General features: G+C 46.2%; 1 long non-coding RNA gene across 1 annotated transcript in view; it reads right to left on the bottom strand.

The window, feature by feature from the left end:
- The window catches only part of LOC120985655, a 29,900-nt gene that overhangs the window by 1,721 nt on the left and 11,183 nt on the right, over positions 1–16,996 (bottom strand). The window contains exon 2 of the long non-coding RNA XR_005775565.1: positions 16,907–16,951. This is a non-coding gene — a long non-coding RNA (uncharacterized LOC120985655). The remainder of the gene's footprint in view (positions 1–16,906; positions 16,952–16,996) is intronic.

Raw genomic sequence — 16,996 nt, 5'->3', positions numbered from 1 at the left:
AGGCCGGGTGCTGCGATGCGGGCTCGGGCAGGTTGCAGTAGGGTAATCAGCAAAACAGGCTAAGGTGGCTAGAAGTCAGAGTCCAGTAGTCTAGCGCATGGGTAGCCAGACTGGGAAAACACCTTTGCTGGTTACTAGAGATTAGGAAACCAAAAGCTCAGGCACCTTCCAACTGGAGAGGGTGACTAAAATACCTAGGGAATTCCGGCTAGGGAAGAATTTTGATGTAGTCGTTGGCTCTTTAGGTGGCCTAAAGCAAACGTGTGTGCACCTTAGAGGCCACAGCCTGCAGAGGACACTGCCTCCCTACCGCGACTGACAAAGACCGCCGCCATAACACTTACACGGCATGAGACCTTTTTTTATGGATAGTGCACTTGGTGTCATAGGTGTCTCTTGCCTTCTTGTGGATCAACACTGTAGGAGAATAGGTTGAACTTAATGGACCTGTGTGATTATTCAGTCTTTACACTGGCCATTTGTGCGCTCATTCCTGATAATTGTTCAATATAAATGTGCTGCAGATTACCCAATGATTGTTCTGTGTAAACAGGGAATAGCTACCCAAAACCGATGAATCTGTGTGGGGAGATGATTTCTGCCTGTAAATGCAGCTTTCACCTCCTCCGACTAGCAGGCATTTATCAGGAAAGAACAGCTTGTTCCGAATAATTGATTGCAAAAGAGGCCCATGTATAGGGGCCTTTTATAGAGGCTGAAAACTGATTAGAAATGTATCTAGGCAATGCTCTGTGGAAGGAAGCTCTTCTAAAGGCTCAGCTACCAGCACGTCAAACGAAAAAAAAAAAATCATGCAGCGAGGATCAGAAGGCCATTCCAATGTGGACAATCAATTGCTCCTGGGGGTTGCATTGTTGCCTGTCTTAAGAGGAATGCATTAGGGTGCATTCACACAACCACATGTATTTTGCGATCTGCTAAACTTACAGTTGATGTCCATGTTGCATCCATTTTTTTGAGGACCCATAGAGCATGTCCCATTCTCGCACGCTCAATCTTTTTTTAGAAGGCTGTGTAACAGACATACTGATGCAGACCGCATACCATGTGCTGTCCCCATTGAAAAGAATGGGTTCTCGTGGAGCTGATGCGAAGCAAAATTACAGTCGTGTGAATGGGGCCTATGTCTATTATAAATGTCGCTACATATACAGTTACAGATTCTGCCAATGATCGTTATCGTGTGAATAGTTTTATTACTTCTATTTGACGTTTTCTTTTTATTCACATTTTTAAATCAATTTTTTCTTATAAGTGGGAAATATACCCCTTCCCTCCTGAAAATACTGTAAACCGATAACTATCCTTCCAAGCATAATAATATTTTTGAAATGGAGTATTCACATTTCAGAGACCGCTTCTCCCATTAGCATGATTAATAAATGAATATGCATAACAGGCTAATTTACAAATGAATTTTTATGACAAGCATTGAAATATGAAGTTTCTGTGTCGAAATGATTATGAATTGTAGGAGGCATTTACACTTAGTATTATGAGGTGATCAAAAATGAAAATGTCTCCCTGATGGACGGCTTAAGGCTGTTAAGTAGCTGCCAAAGTACCGAACAATGAAAGATCCGCAGAACCGAATTGACACAACAGCCTGAACAAAAGCATGTAAATATGGACTTCAAAGTCAACCTTATAACTTCCTTCAGGAGTTTGAGTTGCTGTGTCCTAAAATTGTAAATATTGTGTCAATAGAATATTAAAGGGGTTGTGCCACGAAAAATATTAAGCATTTTTCAACCCAGCACCAGGATCTGAGTACTTTTGTAATTGCGCTATTCAACATAATGTATCTATATAGCTCCACCTGCTGTTTGTTCTTTTCCTTATTTCTTGTCCATCTCACTGAGGTGGTCGTACGCGCTCAGTTTAAATCTTCAACTGCTACCATCCTTCTCTTCTGTTAGAAGCTGTGGCTGTTACAGGGGAATAGATACAGCAGAAAGGCCCCCCCCCCCCCCCATCCCTCCATTACCTGACAGCCTGAAATAAATCACACAGAGCACTGGGAACAATGAATGGGGAGATCTCTGGTTCCCTGTGAGGTGCAGGGCTGGCCCTAGCTTTGTTACATGATGTCTGACTTTTATTTTTTACATCAATCATGGCATAACCCCTATAAGAAGTCCTAGTTTACAAACTTATTCGATAACTAAACAAAAGTGTTATAACTTAAATATATCCACCATGGATTCCTCAAAAACAGAAATAATGATGTCTGATCTGCTTATCCAAGCCTATGGGAAGCGCTTGGCATTACAATGACACTCCCATGAAGAACCATAATGTTCCAGGTAGACAACTCCGCAGGACACATTCTGGGAAACTCTATAGCTAATCACTGGATGAAGCTTATAGTACTCGGTCTGTTGGAACCAAATAATTAATGGTGCCCAACCAGGGGCATAGCTATACGGGTTTCCTGAGTCAGGCAGCCGCACAGCTCTGGAAACAGGCTGGAAGAGGCTTGCACCACTTTTATTTGGCACCATGCTATTAAGTCACCATGAGGAGTGGGGAGAGCACTATGGGGGCATCTACTGGAGGCACTAAATAGGTGCATTTTGCAATGGCACACATAAGGGGGAATTTTCTTGCACTGGCACACATTATGGGGGGCGCTATGGGGACATGGCTCTACTGGGGGCATTAAGAGGGGGAATTTTTTGTACTGGCACACATAAGGAGAATTATTACTTCTGGGGGACTATGGGGAACATGATTACTAGTATGGGCACAATGGGGGCATTATTACTATTTGGGGCACTGAAGCTCACTCTGGCAAATAATTATTTCTATTAGGGACACCCCTTTGCTCGGTTTTCCTTCCTTTGAGGGATATCTGGCTTTTACTGTGTAGAAGACCCATAACTGGGGCTCCACGGTTATTTTGTATATTACTGTTTCCCAGGGAGCTTTGCACTTTGGATTGCTGTGTTGAGACTCTTAAATGAGGCTCCACAGTGTTTTCTGTAGCTGGTCTCCCTAAGATCAGCCATTGTTTTGTTTAAGTATTTCTATTGGTGGGACTTTGGGGAGCTCTATTACTGAGGGGGGCACCCAGGCACAGAATCGCATAGCACAATCATTTTTGAAGGACATTACGTTTACACTATTTCTGTCAGGGATACTATTTGCTGGGCGCAGTTATTTTTTAGGGCACTGTGTGCCAATAATTATTGAAGGGGGCACTAGCGGCGTGGTACTGGGGGACCGTTTCTACAGTATAGTATAGAGGAGCACAGTATTGGGGGTGGCAGGATGAAGTGTTGAGAAGATGGGGGAGGGGGTGATGGAAAAGTAGGAAACTAAGATGTCTGTCAAACTGCAGAGACAAGAGAAATGGCTGAAAGAAATCATCATGGCGGTCTGGTCTGAATAGAGAAGATGAGGAAAGAGAAACGTCTACATCAAAAAAGGTGTCACTGGTTGTAAGAGGTATGTGGCGCTGTATTACCCTGTATGTTTTGTAGCGTTGTATGTAATGTATTCCAAGCATGTCTTTAACAGCAGGGCTGGAGGGGAAGGGGTTAGGTTGCGAATTTGGTATGGGGGGTACCATTTTAATTTTTGCCTCAGGTAGTAGAAAGGCTAGGTGCTCATCTGCCCCCTGCCACAAGGGATAGGGGGGACCAAGCTGAACTTTTGCACCAGGGCCTATGAACCTTTATCTTCTCCCCTGTGCCCGACTATATTTGTAATCTTTGTACACAGTGGGATGCCGCAAAAATGTTATAAAATCTGTGGAATTTGGTCAGACAATCCAAAAGTGCCACTAGACGTGAAAAGACTGAGGCAACTGAACTAGGGTTGTTTCGGGTATCGAATTTTCGATACCCAATTGATACTTTTGTCCCGGTATCGTATCGTATTTGCCTTTTATCGATACTAGGCTTCGCTACTGCACAGTCTATTATCAGAGAACATGGATCGCGCTGCTCTCAGCGCGGCCATGTTCCCTCAGCAGCACAGGGGAGAAGGAAGCAGTCTCTCCCTCCCCCCTGTGCCGCTGCCACCAATGGGAACAAAGAGGGCGCATTGTGCCACCAATTTTAACTAACGTTTAATACATTACAAATACAGCCGGCGGCAGAAACATATTGCCGGCACCTGACCTCTGACAGGACGCTGCGTCCGCGGCAATTAACCCCTCAGGTGCCGCACCTGAGGGGTTAACTGCCGCTGATCGCAGCTCCCTGTCATAGAGGTCGGGTGACGGCAATGTGTTTCTGCCACCGGCTGTATTTGTATTAAACGTTAATTATCATTGGTGGCGCAGTGCGCCCTCCCTTCCCCCCCACTGAAGACCTGGCTACCATAGTCAGCTCCCTGCTGCTGTGTGCAATATGCACAGGGCAGCAGGGAGAGTGTGAAGTCCTATTCACCCTAATAGAGCTCTATCAGGGTGAATAGGACAAGGGATTAAAAGATCCCAGGTTCTGGCAGCTAAGGGGGAAAATAGTTATATAATAAACAGTAAAAAAATAAATAAAAAAGAGTTTAAAAAAAACCACACCAAAATATTAAGTATAAATCACCCCCTTTCCCAATTTTACATATAAACAATAAATAAATAAACATATTGCCACGTCCGAAAAGTCCAAACTATTAAAATATTTAAAAAATCTCCTATGCGGTGAACGCCGTAAAAGAAAAACCGCGCGATTCGACATTTATTTTAGTTACCTTGTCCCCCCCAAAAATAGGATAGGACTGTTCGATTATGGGCCGGACGTTCCATAAAATGCGGAATGCACGCGGCTTTTTTTTGCGTGGTATCGAATGGTATAGAGTATCGCAATACTTTTTTATGGTATCGAAACCAAATAAAAATTTTGGTATCGAAACAACCCTAAACTGAACACTGAGCCACTGGCACTGACATTTTGAAAACTTACTGGATTAGGGTTTGTTCACATCTATGTTTTCTAAATCCAGTAGTCTGTTCCGGCAGAGAAACAGACTACAGGAGTTACCCTATCCGTCACTGTCGTTTTCTTATTCACTATAAAGGGATCTGACAGTGATCCGGCTGGTTTCCTACATAAATGCTATCTTTCGGCCAGAGAAAAGCATAAGGGCTCATGCACACGACCGTATGCCCTACATACGGTCCGGGAGGGGGCAATATGTCCCGGAGCGGCATACATCGTGCGCACTGGAGCACACTGCATCATAGGTTACTATGATACTGTGTGCATCGGGCTGCCTGCGGGACTATTGTCCTGCACTCATATGGGCATACGGTCGTGTGCATGAGCCCTAACATTCCTAGGCTAGGCAAGGTTTGGGGGAGGAGGGGGCAGCTTGTCATATGTTAAGTGTCAGATATATGCATTTTTTTATTTATTTATAAAGGCTACTTTCACACTAGCGGCACGGACCTCCGGCAGGCTGTTCCGTCGGGTGAACAGCCTGTCTGATCCGTCCTGCTGCTAGTAAACGTGTGCCCGCGGACTGCTGCTCCGTCCCCATTAATTGTAATGGGGCGGGGCGGAGTTTCGGCAGCGCACGGCGAGAGGCTGCCGGAATAAATGTCGGACATGTCATAGTTTTATTCCGGCAGCCTCTCGTCATGCCTCCGCCCCCATTATAGTCAATGGGGACAAAGCGGCAGTCCCGGGGGCACACGTGAACTAGCGGCAGGACGGATCCGACAGGCTGTTCACCCAACGGAACAGCCTGCCGGAGGTCCGTGCCGCTAGTGTGAAACTAGCCTTATTTTTTTAAATATGTTGAACTATCTTGAATAGACATATTTCCCTTTTAATAGGAAAGATCATAATCGAGCACAAAAGCGCATAACATACCTGGGCACTGTGTTGCAATGTACACAGCAATGCTATCTCAGTAGACAAACATAAAATGCTCTGTGCAAAGTCTGCCTTGTACAACCAGTCAACTCAAGTTCTGGAGCTGAGAAGAAAAACAGCTCGTTCACAGAATGAGGCAGTCATCCGCACGACTGTACATGTTTTACATACGTGAAAAAAACGGTCCATGCTTCATGTTTTTTGGCCAACGTAAGGTTGCCCATTTGTGTGCTGTCCTTGTCTTCCTCCACAGACTTGAATAGGAATGTTTAAACTTTCAGTTAACATCAGGATCCACCCAAAACCTCCACCAAATAAGACAGTTTACTTGTGTTTTTTATTTGGCTCCCTTGGTATTTCCCTATAACAGGCATGCTCAACCTGCGGCCCTCCAGCTGTTGTAAAACGACACCTCCCACCATGCCCTGCTGTAGGATGATAGCTGTAGGGTTTTCGGGCATGCTAGGAGTTGTAGTTTTGCAACAGCTGGAGGGCCGCAGGTTGAGCATGCCTGCTTTATAACAAAAAAGGTCTATAAAAAAAGCCACCACAAAAAATACATAAATTTCATGGCATAAAAAAAATGCTGGAAAAATTGTAGGCTGACAGCACCCTAAGGCCCCTTTCACACGGGCGAGTTTTCCGCGCCGGTGCAATGCGTGAGTTCAACGGATTGCACCCGCACCGAATCAGGACCCATTCATTTCTATGGGGCTGTTCACATGAGCGGTGATTTTCACGCATCACTTGTGCGTTGCACGAAAATCGCAGCAAGCTCTATTTTGTGCGTTTTTCACGCAACGCAGGCCCCATAGAAGTGAATGGGGCCGCGTAAAAATCGCAAGCATCCTCAAGCAAGTGCGGATGCGGTGCGATTTTCACGCACGGTTGCTAGGAGACGATCGGGATGGGGACCCGATCATTATTATTTTCCCTTATAACATGGTTATAAGGGAAAATAATAGCATTCTGAATACACAATGCTTAGTAAAACAGCGCTGGAGGGGTTAAAAAAAATAATAATAATAATTTAACTCACCTTAATCCACTTGATCGCGCAGTCCGGCATCTCTTCTGTCTTCATCTTAGCTGTGTGCAGGAAAAGGACCTGTGGTGACGTCACTCCGGTCATCACATGATCCATCACCATGGTAAAAGATCATGTGACGGACCATGTGATGACCGGAGTGACGTCACCACAGGTCCTTTTCCTGCACACAGCAAAGAACAAGACAGAAGAGAAGCTGGGCTGCACGATCAAGTGGATTAAGGTGAGTTAAATTTATTATTATTATTTTTTAACCCCTCCAGCACTATTGTACTATGCATTCTGTATTCAGAATGCTATTATTTTCCCTTATAACCATGTTATAAGGGAAAATAATACAATCTACAGAACACCGATCCCAAGCCCGAACTTCTGTGAAGAAGTTCGGGTTTGGGTACCAAACACGCCGATTTTTCTCACACGCGTGCAAAACGCATTACAATGTTTTGCACTCGCGCAGAAAAATCGTGCATGTTCCCGCAACGCACCCGGACCTTTTCCCGCAACGCCCGTGTGAAAGAGGCCTAAGGCCCTTTTACATGGGCTGATGCACAGTCCACTCGCAATAATTCCCTGATCATAGAGTGGAGGGGATGAACAATCAGCTGTGACCGTCTAGCTTAGGGTGCCTTGACACCCAGCAGATTTTGTTGCAGTAAATTACCGTGACCGAATGAGGCTTGCAGAAATCCATGTCCTTGTCGCCAAAACAACTCCATTCAGATAAATGGCACTAATTTTCAGTTGCAGAAATTTTCTGCAAGAAAATCTGCCACATGTGAAGATGGCTTAGGCTACTTTCACACTTGCGGCAGAGTGATCCGGCAAGCAGTTCCGTTGCCGCAACTGCCTGTCGGATCAGGCAATCTGCATGCAAACGGATGCGGATTCGTCTCACAAATGCATTGCAAGAACGGATCCCTCTCTCAGTTTGTCATACGGACAAGCGGATCCGTTTTCTATTTATTTATTTTTTTACATTTTTACCGGTCTGCGCACATTCCGGTATTTTTAATGCAGGATCCGGCACTAATACATTTTAATGTAAATTAATGCCGGCAACTGATCCGGAATTTTGGACGGAGATAATACCGCAGCATGCTGCGGTATTTCTTTTGTCCAAAATGCCGTTCAGTGACTGAACTGAAGACATCCTGAACGGATTTCTCCATTCAGAATGCATTAGGATAAAACTGATCAGTTATTTTCCGGTATTGAGCCCCTAGGACAGAACTCACAGAACGGTAGTGTGAAAGTACTCTTACTTTGCCCAGAATTTTGCCACACATTGGCATATTGTAATCCATGTCCCCTTTCTCACAAAGCCACTTCCCCTTTTTCGACTGAAGAGTTAAGTGTCCAAGAAATGTGGTGCAAGGCATGGGCGCCAGGTTTCTGACACATCTTTATTAGTAGATCTGCCAATTGAGTTGTACGCATCCATATGGACGGCAGATGTCACTGGATAGCTAAAATCAATCAGTAGCTACCCAAAATGTCAGTGTAGCCGTATTGTAAGACTAATTTGTGCTGATTGTAACTATAGCACATAAAACTCATATCCTCCCCTGCTTCTGGAAGTAACACTAGAACTGCTGGACGCGAGCTTCACGGTGTGTGGATTCTTCATGACATACCATGCGCAATGCTAGCGGTTCCATTAGGGTCCCCACACACCTAAATCTGGCTCTGGCATTCTTTACCATTAAAAAGAATCTCCAGAATAATTTCAAGCTTTTTTTTTTTTTTTTTGCCAGACATGTTTTTGTGGTTTTTCTGGCGTTTTTTTTAATGCCAATATTATCACAAATGATGGAGCATGTCATGTGTGCACTATAATTCGCCACTTTTAAAGCTTCTTGCCATTTTGCTGAGAAAAGGGGTGAGACTTACGGGAGGTGACGTGGCCCGCCAGATTTATTATAATTTACAAAGTTTAAGTTATAGCTGAAGTCTGCGCCAGCCCCTAGTATTTAGTGCATGGAGTGGCAGAGATGCGCCTAAGGCTACTTTCACACTCACGTTTGGTGCGGATCAGTCCTAGATCTGCACAGACGGATCCGTTCAGATACTACAACCGTCCGCATCCGTTCAGAACGGATCTGTTTGTATTATGGGGGACGGATCCGTTTTCTATTGTGTCAGTGAAAACGGATCCGTCCCTATTGACTTACATTGTGTGCCAGGACGGATCCGTTTCGCTCAGTTTCATCAGATGGACACCTAAACACTGCAAGCAGCGTTTTGGTGTCCGCCCTCCAGAACAGAATGGAGACTGAACTGATGCATTCTGAGCCGATCCTTTTCCATTCAGAATGCATTAGGGCAAAACTGATCCGTTTTGGACCGCTTGTTAGAGCCCTGAACCGATCTCAAACGGAAAGCCAAAACGCAAGTGTGAAAGTAGCCTAATTTATTAAGAGGCATATATGTCTCTTAATGAATTGGGCATATCTCACTCAGGCGCACAGGGGATCAAGACTGGCGTGTGGGAATGCTCGGATCAGAGGACAGAGTCACCTCCCTCTGTCTAACCGCTAAGATGCAACAATTGCTATTGCCTGTGGCATTTGAGAGGTTAAATGACTGGGATCAGCGTCATCTCTGATATCAGTCAATGTGGGTGGGTTAGTATTATGCAGCTGGCATTCTCTGCATATGGAGCAGATCGTGTGCATGCATACCCCTAAGGCCTCATTCACACGACCGTTGTGTGCATCCGTGGCCGTTGTGCCGTTTTCTTTTCGCAGACCCATTGACTTTCAATGGGTCAGTGGAAAAATCGGAAAATGCACCGTTTTGCAGCCGCATCCGTGTTTCCTGTCCGTCAAAAAAATACGACCTGTCCTATTTTTTTGACGGACAACGGTTCACGGACCCATTCAAGTCAATGGGTCCGTGAAAGAACACGGATGCACACAAGATTGGCGTCCGTGATCCGTAGGTTACTTTCATACAGACGGATCCGAAGATCCGTCTGCATAAAAGCTTTTTCAGAGATGAGTTTTCACTTCGTTAAATCTCATATCCGACAGTATATTCTAACACAGAGGCGTTCCCATAGTGATGGGGACGCTTCTAGTTAGAATATACTACGAACTGTGTACATGACTGCCCCCTGCTGCCTGGCAGCACCCGATCTCTTACAGGGGGCTGTGATCCGTACAATTAACCCCTAGGTGCTGCACCTGAGGGGTTAATTGTGCATATCATAGCCCCCTATAAGAGATCAGGGGCTGCCAGGCAGCAGGGGGCAGACCCCCCTCCCTCCCCAGTTTGAATATCATTGGTGGCCAGTGTGCGGCCTCCCCCTCCCTCCCTCTATTGTAATATCATTGGTGGCCAGTGTGCGGCCTCCCCCCCCCCCCCCTCTATTGTAATATCATTGGTGGCCAGTGTGCGGCCTCCGTAGGCCCCCCTCCCTTTATTGTAATATCATTGGTGGCCAGCGTGCGCCCCCCCCCCCCTCCCTCTATTGTAATATCATTGGTGGCCAGTGTGCGGCCCCCCCCTCCCTCTATGATATTATCATTGGTGCGCCGCACAGACCTGTCACTTACCAGTAGGAGGAGCTCCCGGCCGGTCACAGACAGCGCAGCAGGTAAGTATGATGCTTCTAATATTGTAATATTGCTAAGTAACCCATGGCAACCAGGCCTGCAGTAGCGTCCTGGTTGCCATGGTTACCGATCGGAGCCCCAGCGATTAAACTGGGACTCCGATCGGAACTCTCCGCTGCCACCAATGATCGGGCGGGGGGGCCGGGTGAGGCCGCACACTGGCCACCAATGATATTACAATAGAGGGAGGGAGGGGGGGCCGCACACTGGCCACCAATGATATTCAAACTGGGGAGGGAGGGGGGTCTGCTGCCTGGCAGCCCCCGATCTCTTACAGGGGGCTATGATACGCACAATTAACCCCTTCAGGTGCGGCACCTGAAGGGTTAATTGTGCTGATCACAGCCCCCTGTAAAAGATCGGGGGCTGCCAGGCAGCAGGGGGCAGTCATGTACACAGTTCGTAGTATATTCTAACTAGAAGCGTCCCCATCACTATGGGAACGCCTCTGTGTTAGAATATACTGTCGGATCTGAGTTTCACGATGTAACTCAAATTCGATGGTATATTCTAACATAGAGGCGTTCCCATGGTGATGGGGACGCTTCAAGTTAAAATATACCATCGGATTGGAGAAAACTCCGATCCTATGGTATATTAACTCCTGACTTTACATTGAAAGTCAATGGGGGACGGATCCGTTTGCAATTACACCATATTGTGTCAACGTCAAACGGATCCGTCCACATTGACTTGCATTGTAAGTCAGGACGGATCCGTTTGGCTCCGCACGGCCAGGCGGACACCAAAACTACTTTTTTTTCATGTCCGTGGATCCTCCAAAAATCAAGGAAGACCCACGGACGAAAAAAAGGTCACGGAAAAACGGAACCCGTTTTTGCGGACCGCAAAAAAAAAAACGGTCGTGTGCATGAGGCCTAACACAAATGACATACTTGTTCATCATTGTGCCTTAACACCATGCCAGCATTGGTAATGCCTTGGTGGGTATATAAGGTGTGTGATAGGCTGTCTGCACACATCCCTTGTTGCTGTCATGGGTAAATGGGAGGAGAAAAGGGGTGAATATTGGCTTTTTGGCCAAGGATGGCAGTATTTCTGAAACTGCGCAATTTGTGAACTGTTCTCGTGCTGCATTGGTAGGAATGTATGGCCAGCGGACTAAAGCAACACGGAAACTTTGGAGCACCATGTGTCATTGATGTGAAAGGGGAACATCGCCAAAGTGCGTAGTGGCGGGCTGACACCCTACAGTGGAGCAGCTCCCCACCAAAATGAACCAGGGGCTACCAGACGTGTGTCTAAAACAGTGCAGTGAACCTTACTGCGCAGGGGGCTCCGAAGCAGAAGGAAGGTCACTGCACCTCTTCTAATGAAGTTGCATCAGCAGAAAAGGCTTCAATCTTCATAGCAGTATCAGAGTTGGACCTCTGCTGATTGGAAAATGGTTTCCTTCTCCGATGAGTCACATTTTCTGCTTCATCGAATGGATGGCATGTCAGGTGAGAAACATGAGAGAACAAACACCCTGCACCCATTGCTGGAAGAACACAAGCTGGTGGTGGCAGTGTTATGGTCTGGGGAATGTTTTCGTGGCATTCTCTGAGCCACTCATCCATGTGGAAGGCACTCTCAACCGATTTGAGTATGAATCCATCCTTGCAGATCATATACACCCATACATGCTGATTGTCTTCTCTGGGGCAGATAAGATCTTCCAGCAAGAAAAAACATGTCACACTGCTAGAAAAAAAATGTACAACTGTACTACCCCAGCGCCCCCAATCCAATTGAGCAATCTTCAATGTAAGGCCTCTTGCACATGACCGTTGTGTGATTTGTGGAACGGCGCGGACAGCCATTAATATAACTGCCTATTCTTGTCCGCAAAACGGACAAGAATAGGACAGGTTATATTTTTTTTGCGGACCACGGGAACGGAGCAATGGATGCGGAAAGCACACAGAGTGCTGTCCGCATCTTTTGCGGCCCCATTGAAGTGAATGGGTCCGCATCCAAGCCGCAAAAACTGCGGCTCAGATGCGGACCAAAACAGCGGTCGTGTGCATGAGGCCTGAGACACACAGAGTAATAATGAGAGGAACATCTAATATTTGTGACAGATAAAGAAGGTTTCTATCAGTCAGAATAGACATGTTCTCTCATTGACTGTCGCCATAAACAATCATTATCAATTAACTCTACAAAATAAACCAGTATGACAAACCAGGGCCAATTGGGCTTCTGCATAGGGCTGCACCTTTCAGGGACAGCAGTGAAATAGATGCAGGGATGGACTTTTCCTGGCTTTGTGGTTATGTGCTTCTCCATAAGAGTATGTATTATGTGTGGAAAGTCTGCAGTGTAAGGCCTCATGCACACGACCGTTGTTGTGTTCCGTTGTTCCGTTTCCCGTGATTTTCTGCGGACCCATTGACTTTCAATGGGTCCGTTGAAAACTCGGATAATGCACCGTTTGTCGTCCGTGATCCGTGTTTCCAGTCCGTCAAAAAAATATGACCTTTCCTATTTTTTTCATGGACAACGGTTCGCGGACCCATTCAAGTTAATGGGTCCGTGAAAAAACACGGAGGCACACAAGATTGTCATCCGCGTCCGTGATCCGTGTCCGTTTTTTTCCTATCATTTGCAAGGCAAACTTGACTTAGATTTATTTTTCACTTTTTATGTCTGGTGATCCTCCAAAAATCAAGGAAGACACACAGAAACAAAAACGGAAACGGATCATGGAACAACGGAACCCCGTTTTGCGGACCGTGAAAAAATACGGTCGTGTGCATGAGGCCTAAAACAGCACCAGCTAAGTAGATGAGATTTCCAAAATCTCATGTACGTGGTACGGAAATTGCCCTGTAGTGCGGATCTTGAAATCTGCAGCATGCCAGTTGTTTGTGCAGATTTCACCCTTCGCAATGCAAACGGTGGGATCCGGGACAAATCCGCGTCTAAATCCTTGACAGGATACACAAGTAACACATGCAGATTTTGGTATGGAAATGTACCAAAAACGCATGAATATCTGCGTGGAAAATAGGCATAAGGGTTCATTCACACGACCGTATTTTTGGTTCCGCATCCGTTCCGCAATTTTGCCTAACGGGGGCGGACCCATTCATTTCAATGGGGCCACAAACGATGCGGACAGCACACAATGTGCTGTCTGCATCCGTAGTTCCGTTCCACGGCCCTGCAAAAAAGATAGAGCTTGTCCGTAATCGCGGACAAGAATAGGCATTTCTATCATAGGGCCGGCTACATTCACATGGCCGGTATCCGTGTTTTGCTGATCCGGAATTTGCGGACCGCAAAACACATACGGTCGTGTGAATGTAGCCTAAACGACACTGCCAGGTGCATATAGCCTAGGAGCTCATTCACATCATGCCTTTTGCATCATTTCTTGATGCATTTTATATTAAAAAGTGATAAAAAAAAATGCATTTTATTTTTTTTTAAAATGTAGCAAAACTCAATATATGATCAAACCATCGGTACGAATAACACCCCATGTCATAATCACAATCTCTTTTCACCTGTGTAAACCAGGCCGGTATTTTTGAGAAATGTGGCAACCGTAAATACTGCATGAGCTGCGTGGGGGCCACAGGAAGAGCCATGAGCATGCTTCGCTGTTTCTGGAGGATGACTGTACATGAGGTGTCACCTCTGCGCCATATTAGCGCTCTCTGCTACCGTGCTCGCCTGGAGCATGAGGCGCTGCTTTCCTAGGTGCACATATGGCTCCACTTCACTGTGGGGAGATTTATTAATACTTGTGAAAATTAGAGATGAGCAAATTTAATATTTTGAAATTCGTTCACACTCAGTTTGTTGGTAAAAGCAGAATTGCGTTATGGATTCCGTTACCACGGACCATAACGCAATTCTATGGCGGAATGCCTTTAGAGGCATTCCATTATAATAGAAGTCTATGGCCTACATAACATATCTGTCCCATTTCCGTCATGCTGGAGTCCTCTACTGAATAACGGAAACGGGACGGATCCGTTTTGCAGCCCATAGACTTCTATTATGATGAAATGAATAACGGAATGCCTCTAAAGGCATCCCGTCATAGAATTGTGTTATGGTCCGTGGTAACGGAATCCATAACGCAATTGACCTTTTACCAACAAAGTGTGAACGAATTTCAAAATATGAAATTTGCTCATCTCTAGTGAAAAGCAAAAGTGTAATGGTTGCCCATGGCAACCAATCAGATTCTACCTCATTTTTTAGAAGCCCTTTCGAAAATGAAAGCAGTGACCTGACTGATTGCCATGGGCAACTGCACCATTTTGAAGACTTTACGAGAGCTGGCTTATGAGCGTTTACACAGGATGAGCACATCTTCCAGTTAGGCCTCATGCACACGGCCGTAGTTCTGGTGCGGCTCGGATGCGGACCCATTCACTTCAATGGGGCCACAAATATGCGGACAGCACTCCGTGAAGGCATAAATGTATAACATGACTCCCAGACAAGGGAGGTAACACATAGAGCATCACAAATGATTAGAGCCATTGAATATGTATTACAGAATAACCAACAGTTCCTCAGAAAGTACCAGTGGGGGGGGACAGGGAACATATTGCAAAGGCTTCTGTCCAGTCAGGTATTGGGGTTAGGAGGGGGACATATATCTTGATGCCTTCCACACCCGCCAAGTCCTCTCATATTTCACGGTGTTGCAATTGCCATTCAAGGTTGCGGAGGCCATGATTTGTTCATAGAGGCATGTTTTGTTAACCCTTTGGATTACATCAAGTATCTTAGGGGAATGTACAGATTTCCATTTAGAGGTGATAGCCAATTTGGCAGAAAGGAGGATGTGACAGACTAAACCTCTGTAGGCAATGGGCACCTCTGTGATACCGATCAGCAGTAATGCTATGGAGGGGGAGGGGGTATCCAGGGAATACCTCGAGTCAGTGATTTGGGAAATCAGGGAGAAAACCTCTTTCCAGAATGCCTGAATTACCGGACAGGTCCACAATATGTGGTATAACGTGCCCTTACTACCACAGCTCCTCCAGCACAGGGAAGAGACAGACGGATATATCAGGTGTAGCCTTTCAGGGGTAAAGTACTATCTCAGGGAGGTCTTTACAAATGATTCATATTGGGTCACACAGGTAATATTGCTCGAAACGTACTTGAAAGCTGATTGCCATTGTATAGGCGTGAACTTAGACCCTAAATCCCGTTCCCAAGATATGAGAGGTGCAGACATAATAAAAGTGTCTTTGCAACTAAGCTGCGAGTATAAGGGGCGAAGAGTTTTTAGTTTCGGATTAGGTAGAGACCAGAGCTCCAGGATCCGCACATTTGCCATTGGCAGAGAAGGATTGTCTGCTAAAAAATGTCTAATTCGACTCCTGATTATTTAGGGATGAAGCGCTAAAAGTATATTCATAATTTATTCATACAGTCAAATGAGCTATTTGTCAGTGCGCCTGGTGGATCATCCGCTGAATAACACAGTCGCCATTTTCCAGAGACGCAATATATTTCACCTCTTCTAGACAGCACCATATACGTTACGCATCTGTAAGAAACACAGCAAAGTAGCGCCTAGCGGTAAGTTCAGATACAAGTGCATGATGTCATTGGTCCACGCCATCTAGTGGAATGATGGGATATAGGGCCGTGTGGAGGGGGTACTAAGGAGGCAAAACCGCCTTGTGGAGGGGGTAATAAGGAGGCAAAACCGCCTTGTGGAGGGGGTAATAAGGAGGCAAAACCGCCTTGTGGAGGGGGTACTAAGGAGGCAAAACCGCCTTGTGGAGGGGGTACTAAGGAGGCAAAACCGCTGTGTGGAGGGGGTACTAAGGAGGCAAAACCGCCTTGTGGAGGGGGTACTAAGGAGGCAAAACCGCCTTGTGGAGGGGGTACTAAGGAGGCAAAACCGCCTTGTGGAGGGGGTACTAAGGAGGCAAAACCGCCTTGTGGAGGGGGTACTAAGGAGGCAAAACCGCTGTGTGGAGGGGGTACTAAGGAGGCAAAACCGCTGTGTGGAGGGGGTACTAAGGAGGCAAAACCGCTGTGTGGAGGGGGTACTAAGGAGGCAAAACCGCTGTGTGGAGGGGGTACTAAGGAGGCAAAACCGCTGTGTGGAGGGGGTACTAAGGAGGCAAAACCGCTGTGTGGAGGGGGTACTAAGGAGGTAAAACCGCCTTGTGGAGGGGGTACTAAGGAGGCAAAACCGCCTTGTGGAGGGGGTACTAAGGAGGCAAAACCCAAGGTGTGGAGGGGCACAGAGGAGAAAAAACCACCTCAAGGAGTTAATATACCTTGTAAGGGGATGAAGGGTGAGCAATGTAACTGTGGGTGACTTTATAAAAGCTTCTAGCAGCTCCCACAGCCCTTATATACTTCACTACAAACTACATAAAGTGCAGACCCCTCACCAGAAATCACTGACCACAGCATAAGTGCCTGCACTCTCCTTACAGCTCTTTTCCTGCATCATCTGGCACAGTCTGTAAGGGGCGGGAGGA

The sequence above is a fragment of the Bufo bufo genome, chromosome 1 (assembly GCF_905171765.1).
Source record: "Bufo bufo chromosome 1, aBufBuf1.1, whole genome shotgun sequence".
Classification (NCBI taxonomy): Eukaryota; Metazoa; Chordata; class Amphibia; order Anura; family Bufonidae; genus Bufo; species Bufo bufo.
This window is presented reverse-complemented; position numbering and strand designations above follow the sequence as displayed.